Consider the following 8,985-nt stretch of genomic DNA (forward strand, 5'->3'; position numbering starts at 1 on the left):
ACATACAGAACTGAAATTGATGAGGTGATCTTACCTAAGATGTCTGTCTGCATCATAAAAACATCTGGAATGCTTGTTTTTCTGGATGTGACTAACTTTAGGAAAATTGAAAAATGTTATGAAGGCTGAACTCCATAAGAAGAATTTTCATTAAGAGTAATCCCTGAACAAATACTTGTATATGGACACAAACTACTTGAAACTCCATATAAACATTCCTTTTCATTAGACCTTTTCCTTTCCATATTTCCTTTGAACCTTCTTAATAAGTTTAGAATTTTGTTTCCTCTGAGCCAACTGGGGCCAAATGCTGATGTCATTTACACTGGTTTTCTAATATTACTTTGAAAAAACGGATGCATTAAGTTTCTTTTGCAAGAAACATTTTCCTATGGTGCTTCACTACTTCCAACATGGCTGAATACACACACACACACCAGCAGCCCAATTAACTATTCAAATATACCACAACTTGATGGTTTAGCTTTACAAAAAAAATCTGGGGTATTTATCAGAAAAAATATTGATTTACAAAGTGCTTTTATTTTACCAAAGGTGCTTTGTATTTCTGTAAGGAATCTCTTTGCTCCAGCCTTGCAGGAGTTATCAGACTTCATTTGCCTCTTGGGAAGGCTTTTCCTGGTTTTTGAATATGCTCCATGGTTCTTTTTTTTGAAAAGCAAAGAATTTTAACTGTCCTACCACTAGAACCTCTATGGTTTTGTCCCTGGTTTTCTGTACTAACTTTTGTATTCCCATCTTGTCACAATCTCTTTGGTCCTTGACAGTGGCGATATCTTTTCTTTCAGGCATGCTGACCTCTCTCATTCCCTTTGAAGCACTTAAGATCACATCCAAGAGCTGCATTCCAGCTGTGGCGCCTTCTGAGGTACTGAATACATTAAGATAAAAAGAAATAAGCTCAGCTATATTAATAAGAAGCTGAAATGTTTATGCAGGCATGAGCTTTGAGAAATTAGATACCCAAAAATAAGACTTTAATAGGAAGGATGAAATAACTAAACTGGAAGTATGAAGAGAGATGCTCCTCTTTCAACATGTTCTGGTCCAGTCAGTGCTCATATAATATTTATTCCTTCTGTAACTATTTAATACCTAAGTGAAAAATACTTTTCTTAGAGAGTATAACATGAAAAATTTGCAAATTCTCTAGAAGTCCTTTGACTTGTTTTTTAAGTTTAGTGGGGCAGTTGTAACTAGCCTCTGTTCTCATATCTCTATGTTTCATAAGAATAGATAAACCCATGTGGGCATAATTTACATAATCATAAAACAAATTCAAAGGGATTTCTTTTTCCAATTTGAGCATTGCAAAGTCTGTACTCTGCTCAGAATCATATCTGGCTTCAAAGCTGATAGGTGTAGGAGATCAAGAAGAAGTAAAATCAGGAATGGTTAAACAAGATGGCAAATCCAATTTTAGGGTCCACAGTATAGGCTCAAATATGTTGTTGGTAGGCATTATAATGGATCAAACTGACCCAGAATAGTTCTACTCATTGAAATATGCTTGAAGAGGGTAACTTTGCCCTGGTGGGTTTAATTTCCTGGCAGCATAGGAGAGATCACAGGTTCTTTGGGCCTGTTATTGCTGACTTGTGTGTTCAAAGAGAGCTCGAGACTGAAAACTGCCTGTGGCTCCATTTTTTTCTGTGACATCCTGGATGGCTAACAGGAGGCTCACACACTTCCTCCAGACCATGGTAGCACTCAGAACCCTTTTCCTCTAAGCCTCTTACAAAGCAGTGATTTCTTTCTCCAGCATAGATAAACTCATTAAACAATGAAGAATGCTGCTGTGCCAGGACTGGCTGCCTTCTTTGGCCAACTCAGAAGGTACCACCCTCAAGCACATATTTCCTGTATCTTATTAAATTGAAGTCAAGGAAGGTGTTTTTCTGACTCACATCAGAGGAAACATATATACCTAAAGCTCCAGTTTGGGAATAGTTCTGTTTTAAACCAATATGATCAAATCCTGTCTTTAAAGTTATGCATATGTCTAAGTGCTTCAGTGCACTGAAAACTTTCAGCATTTCTAAAAACATTTACTTGGAACAGTTTTTAAATTGCTGTTTTTAGTTTCTGTTCTTAAAATTGGAACAGTTGTATTTTCATCATGGCAGGAATGAACAGAAACCAGAAATAATGACTCCTCTGAAATTAGTTCAGGGGTGATATACAGAGCAGTAGGACTTGCCAAAGTCATATTCTGACTCTATTTTACTTGAGGGGAAGACAGTTTTCACTGTTGATATTCAGGAAAAGAAAACCACATATGATACAGATGGCTAATTAGATTTTATTTTTCCCAAAACAATTTTTCCAGGAGGTCAAGGAGTTAGAGAGTCGTTAATATTTCCTTCTAAGGAAGGATCATAAAGATACAAACAGGTGAAAATCCTATTGTGTATTGGTCAGTATATACCTGTGTGTCATGTCAGCTTCAGGTTCTGGGGACTGAGCAATACAAATGGCCTGACCATTAATGTGGATTTTCCCATAAATGTAACATTAGTAAACAGATGAGGAAAGAAAGTAGAGAACAGTAAATTTAATGAGAAATAGGTTTGCATATCACAAAACAAGTTTATAGGGTTATTGTCTGAGGGATGTACAAGAAACATCTCTGCTTTTTTAAAGTTTTCTTCTGACCACAAAGGATTTTTTTTAACGTGCTATGCAAGAATGAAGACCTTAGACTTCAGACGTTGCCTTCTTTATTTCATTAATGTTAATACAGGAAATCAAAAAAGATCACAAAAACACTATGTCTCATTATCAGGATGTTTCTTTTGATTCTGAACATGCCAGCAAAGCATGCTTGATCCAGCAACATCAAAAGATGAAGCCATTTGTGCTTCATTGGTTTGCCTCAGATATTTTGTTTCTTCAAGGCAGAAGGTTTAACTTTTTTACTTAAACCCCAAGCCATGAGACTGAAAGTGTACATCTCTTATTGCATCTGCATTTTATGGGAATATCTTACTTGAAGCACAACAGATGGACTAATTTTAGCCAAGACTCAGAACCTTCAAATGTTACAGTATTGATATGTGGATACATAGGGCCATACCTTTATTGCTGAGAGGGAGAGATTGTTGATTTTAGTGCTTCCATGCCACAGAAAAACAGCCAACAAAAGAAGGCTAGCAGCAATACTTTTGTTTTTATTAACAAAAATGATTGCATGAGGAATAGTTGCTGAATCAATTGTTTACTATTTTTATGTGGCTACTGCATTACAAATTTTATCTAACTGACTATGCAGATCACTTAAAGTTGTTTTGGTGATTCTAGCTGTTCAGGAGTTGTCAAAAATTCCATGCTGGGTTTCTGCCAATGCACACTCCACTGCATTACAACACAGAATAATATCATAACTAACACATATTAATCTTAGAAACATATTCTAATTAGCACATTTTAAATTACAGCAATACCTATATTTTACTTCAGACCATGAGCCAATGGCTGTGTTTCAAGTATTCAGAGAGCAGTCTTGATCATATTACAGCTGAAATAAAGCAGATTTTTGCATAGGTGGTATAACAGAACTTCCATTGGAAGCTCCTGAGAACTTCCATTGGGTAGACTTCAGTGAGCTGGTACAGTTTGCTAAATTTAACCACCCACACTGTACTGAGAGATGCACTGCAGGCTAACTGGATGGCATACACACTGCTAAGATCCATGCTTTATCACAGTGTGATAAAATATATTATCTGCAACTGTAATAATATGAAAATTACTGGAATTTTTTGTTGAATGGTTTTGACCCTTGGTGGAGGTTCTGACAGGGTCACTGTAGCTAGCTGCAAGTCAGTATAAACGGTGTAGGGAGACACCTGAGAGTTAGTTAAACATGATGAAGTGATGCTTTGCTTATTTTGCCAGTTTGGAAGGTATCTATTTCACCTCTTGACAATTTTCCCATAATATTCCACATTTGATGACAAATCCAAGGTGACAGTTGGAAGACTCTTTCTATTGTTTCATGCTTACCAGTATGCTTGAAGTGGATCAAGATTGTAATGAATTCCAGAAAGCCAAGAGAGTTTCCATCACGCACAATATCAAAATGTGGATCTATACTCAACAAGAAAAGCAATAATGGAACAGCCCATGGGGCTGGGGAGCATGGGGGATTCGTAAAGGGAAATGTACCCTCTTGTTCACCTTTCAAAATCCAGACCAGGTGAGCAGCAGCTAATAGATTTTCCTGTTAGCTCCTGGGTGGCCTCTGTAAGGAGGGAGTTGCACTGAGGAAGTGCAGGTTGAGGGATGGAGGATGCAGGTGATCCCAGGGACCTGCTGGGCACTCCTCTCTGGGGGCACCAGGAGGGCCACAGGTGGTTCTGCAGGAGCTGGGACTGCTCTCCTACACCCACCTTTGCCAGAAACTCTGTGTGAGAAGCAGCCAAGTCTCTCTTTAGTCTCTCATACAGCAGCTGCAGGCTCCAGGTGCACACAAAGCAAGCAGAGGGATGATTCCCAGCAACACCAGTGTGTCTTATTTGCCAGGATGATCCCATGGAAATCCTGAGTGTGAAGCCAAATAATGCAGGGGGCAGCTAGAAATAAGGGCATGGAAGGAGCAGCACTTCCTTGATTTGCCATTCTCAGCTCTCCAAATTGTCTTTCTCCCAAATTCCCCCTTTGTCTTGAGTGCTTCTCATACTGATAATTTGCACTACATCTAATCAAACACCACTTCACTGAAGCAAGATGCCTTTCAGGCTCTGAAATATATAACCTGTCTCAGTTAAGTTGGCAGCTGAGAAGCGACTGGACAGACATTTAAATACAACTGTACTATAGAGTTAAATTCAAGCATTTTCAGTAATTCAAATAGATGGTAATTTTAAAAATTTGTGCCACCATTTTTACATCTCAGGCATGTGCATTAGTTTTCCCAATTCTTTGGTGAAGTAGCTGAATATTTTCACTTCAGTACATGGTTCATATTCCTGAGGATGTGCATTTGCATCCTTTCATTTCAGGGAGTAACAAAAACAGCTTTCAGGCCACTTTTCTTCCCCTGATTAAAACTGTTCACAGAAACTGTGTGAAATACTCAAATCAAAGTCTGAAATGCTAATGCTTTAACATGGGCTATAATCTGAAAACAGATAAAATTTGTGTGCATTGGAAATTTGAAGTATGAGGCTGACTCCAGGAGGACAATATAAACACATGCTACCACCCAAATATCTTATTTAAGGACTTATTAAGGACTTGGGATCTTAAACCAACATGGTCTTGTTACGATACTGTGCTGATATGTTTTAGTTGTCAATAGAAGTTGTCAATAGAAGTTCTTTTTTTTCAGTGGTTGACTTGCTCTGACTTAAATGTACTTTACTGAAGTCAACTCTGTTACAGGAAACTTGGGAAAATTTGCACAGCACTTTTGTGGGGACACCCCGAGCTAAATAAACCTCAAACATTTTAGTTTGTGGTTTTTTAAGTGATCTTGGATTACTCTTTGGTAATGAAATTATATTAAGTTTACATGATTAGGTGGCTGGAACATTCAACTACACAAGATCTGATGTCTTGGCATTTTGAATATATCAGGGTTAAACTGTGAATGAAAATTTTTTTTGGGGAGGGGGGCTGAGGAAGGTTTGCATGTATGGGAAGTAATAAAATCACTTCTGCAAAGAAGTGACCAAAGGAAATATTTGCCTGAGTCCACAGGCTGTCTTGCATAGCTCTGATTGATAAAAACTGAGCAGATCTCATGATATTTTATGATACAAACTAACCAATTAAATTTTTCTGTTTATACATTGTACTTTTTCTACTCTGTTTTCATCTGAAATGTCTTGATAAGAAGCAGTAAATGTAAGTTGGGGTCACAAACTCGTAATATTTTGGCAGTAGATAGCAGTGCGAGAGCAAATTTGAAAGAAAGTGTTAAGCTTTAAAGGTCCACAGTTTGACAGGCTGTTATCTTTTATCCTTCCAGCACAAATCTTTATGCTGACTTCTCTTGTATCCCTTCATTCCCGGAGGGAGCTCGAGTTCGTTCACATGTTGCTGGACAAGAGACAAAGAAGATCTGTTCAGCACATGCAGAACAGATGCTCAGGGGAGGAGGGGGAATTTTCCAGTGCAGTTTCTGTAATATCCATTGCTGCTGTCTTGCTCCCTGTGTAAGCACTGCTGGCCTCTCCGGAGCTGGTCTTGGGGATTTTCCCATCTTGGAGACAGCCCACCCAAGTCAGCTGCTCCTGAAGACAATTGCCTATCAAAAATACTCTCAAAGAGTGTCACCTGCTCCCATACCTCCTTTTCAAGAAGGGAGAATAAAATAGATGGAACCACTGAATACTTGTTTCTCAAACAAGTTTCTCAAATGCTAAATACTTGTTTCTCAAAGGTGCAGCTTAAGGTATGCAAGATATAGGGTGAGGAGAGAACGCGTGCTGCTGGTGCTCACTCACAGCAGTGGTGCTCAGCTTTGGCTTTCCTTTTTTACGTTCTGTGGTTGAACAAGCTGTGGACTTGCTCCAGCAGGAGGTGAGGAGGTGTTATGACCCCTGTGCTCATCTGAGGCACGTAGGCACATGACCCAGAAGGCACACAGTGTAGGCAGATGAATCTAGAGCTGTGGCTATTTAAGAATACAGTAACTTCTTCAGCAAGGACTTGATCCTGTGGGGCAGGGAAAGGCACTGTTATTGATGTGAAAAGAGATGAAAGGCAAATGGTCTTTGCAATTTTTCTGGCACTTTTTGCAAAGATCTTTAAAGGAGTTTTCTGCCAGGATGGTCAAACCTGAATTGGTTGAGGTGACTTCAGTCCTTGGAATAACAGCACTGAAGATGCTGATAGCATAGAGAAATTGAAATTAATTGTTAGCATAGATATGCTGAAGGCATAGAGAAATTACTTTTAGGTGTGAACCCTCAGTCAATTATGCTTAATTTTTTCCTGTTGTTTCCAACAGCACATGGAAACACATAAAAAATGGATGCTGAAAATAATTTGCTCTTTTAAATCAATATCTCTAATATTGGAGTCCAGTCCAGCCTAGCTAAAAGAGCAAATACACATTCTGCTTCAGCTCACCAGAAGATCAAAAATTAATTAGAAGTAAAAACACAGCCTACTGCTATACATCACTTTTCCCTGGGCTCTGCCATTGCATCTGACCAACAGAATGAAGAATCACACTTAAAAGCAGCCATAAACAAGGCTGCTATGGCATTGTACGACTAGTGAATGGCTTTATCACAGTGCAATAAGGCTCAATTATCACTTGCACAAACCAAACTTTGGGACCCCTGATTAGAACAGGGATTTAGGGACTAGAAAAATGCCTTTTCATGCAGGACAAATATTTTAGGTAGGGAAATATTTGCACAAGTTCCTAGGAAAGAGAGGTGTTTCCCCAAACATTAAAAATAAAAGAAAAAAGAAAAGACATCTGGCCTTGACAGAAAACAGAAATGTCCTTGTGACACATTGAAACCTGGCTAAAGTGGGGAATGTAAAAACTTACCACCCAGCCTGGGACACAGTCCAGGCTGCTTCCTCTCTCTCTGAGGAAAGCTGTGCAGAGCTGCATTTTTGTATGTGTGCAAACAGATACAATAGTTCAATGAGTTTATTTTGTTCTCATGGGCTGATGGAATGTGTTCTGGCTCCTCTAGACCATTTGGGTTCCTGAGTGCTCTGGGACAATTTAGACAGGCTAAGGCAGATGGAGCATTGCCTGGAATTGATGAGTTGCAGTATGTGATTTTGTTCAGGTGATTGAGACTGGAAAAATCCAACACACAGAGTACTTTCCAGGTAGGCACTGCCTTCCCATTTTGCGAATATCTCAGCTGGCCTGAAGGAATTGATTGTTTCCTCCCTCAGTAGTCCTGCCCTTTTGCAGTAGTTTCCTGTGTGATGTTGACGAAGGGGAATAAATGGCATGTCTTATTTCTCTCTGAGACACTCCAGAAGACAATGCTGGACTCCTCTTTCCTCTCTTCTTATTTTCCTGGTTCTGTCTTGTTACAAGCAGACTGACTACAGCAGAGGATGAACTGTGCAAAGTATCTGGTCATCCTTGGCTGGAAGGGCTCTTTGTTGAGATGTGCTGACGCTGGATTAATTATTGCAGCTTCCTAACTGATGTACTTCTCAGCTCAGAATGAAAATTTGAGCCGGATGTTTTCAGATCTCAGGTTAAAATTGTAGCTGTGCTATGCAGCTTTTTTCTTTTTCTTTTTTTTTTTTTTCTGGAAATAAAGATAACACAACCAGTGAGGCCACAGACATTTGGTGTTATCAACAACATCTTGAAACAAAGTTGCAAGAAATACAATATATTCCGGTGGTTTTATTTATTTCTTTTTGTTCAAATGACAGAGGGCTTTAAACATGTGATACTGAATGAGACTTCAGAGTATTTGCTTATTTGATATGGAATGTTTTTAAATTGTTAGGCTCAGGACAGTGAGCTGTAGCTTGAGACTGTGATGAAACTCATAAATGTGAACTCCCTTTACACAAATAGGATGACCAAACAACAAAGCAGAATGTGCTTTGAGCGATAAGTTCTTTAGTGACCTTCAATTTTAATTCACTTTAGGTGGAATTATTTACCTTCTTGATTACTGAACCAGCTAGTAGTTAAATTTATGACCTTTCCTAAATAGTTTTCAAAAAGGTTATTGCAAATGGAGCTGATAACAAGCAAAAAAACCTTAACCTGCATCAGGGCAAAAAAAACCCTCTGTAATGTAACAATCGTTTCAAAGTTTAGCAAAATAAAATGGTGAGAAACTCAAATTTTACGGAACATAAAGGGATCTCTATGCCATGGAAATGTGTATAGGTTTGAGTTGTGGATTTTCTGGAACATATTTTCATAAAACCAATAACATGGTCAAGTGGTTTTACTCTTATGGTTTCCTGGGGCTACTTCCATTTTATAGAGATTAGGCCATGGAATAGTCC

The 8,985-nt window shown here is 38.7% G+C and overlaps 1 long non-coding RNA gene across 1 annotated transcript in view; it reads left to right on the forward strand.

The window, feature by feature from the left end:
• Positions 1–6,142, forward strand: part of LOC102035955 — a 29,292-nt gene extending 23,150 nt beyond the window's left edge. The window contains exons 2-3 of the long non-coding RNA XR_265269.1: positions 810–889; positions 5,996–6,142. This is a non-coding gene — a long non-coding RNA (uncharacterized LOC102035955). The remainder of the gene's footprint in view (positions 1–809; positions 890–5,995) is intronic.
• The last annotated feature ends 2,843 nt before the right edge of the window (positions 6,143–8,985 follow it).

This window comes from Geospiza fortis, unplaced genomic scaffold, assembly GCF_000277835.1.
Source record: "Geospiza fortis unplaced genomic scaffold, GeoFor_1.0 scaffold11, whole genome shotgun sequence".
In the NCBI taxonomy this organism is placed as follows: domain Eukaryota; kingdom Metazoa; phylum Chordata; class Aves; order Passeriformes; family Thraupidae; genus Geospiza; species Geospiza fortis.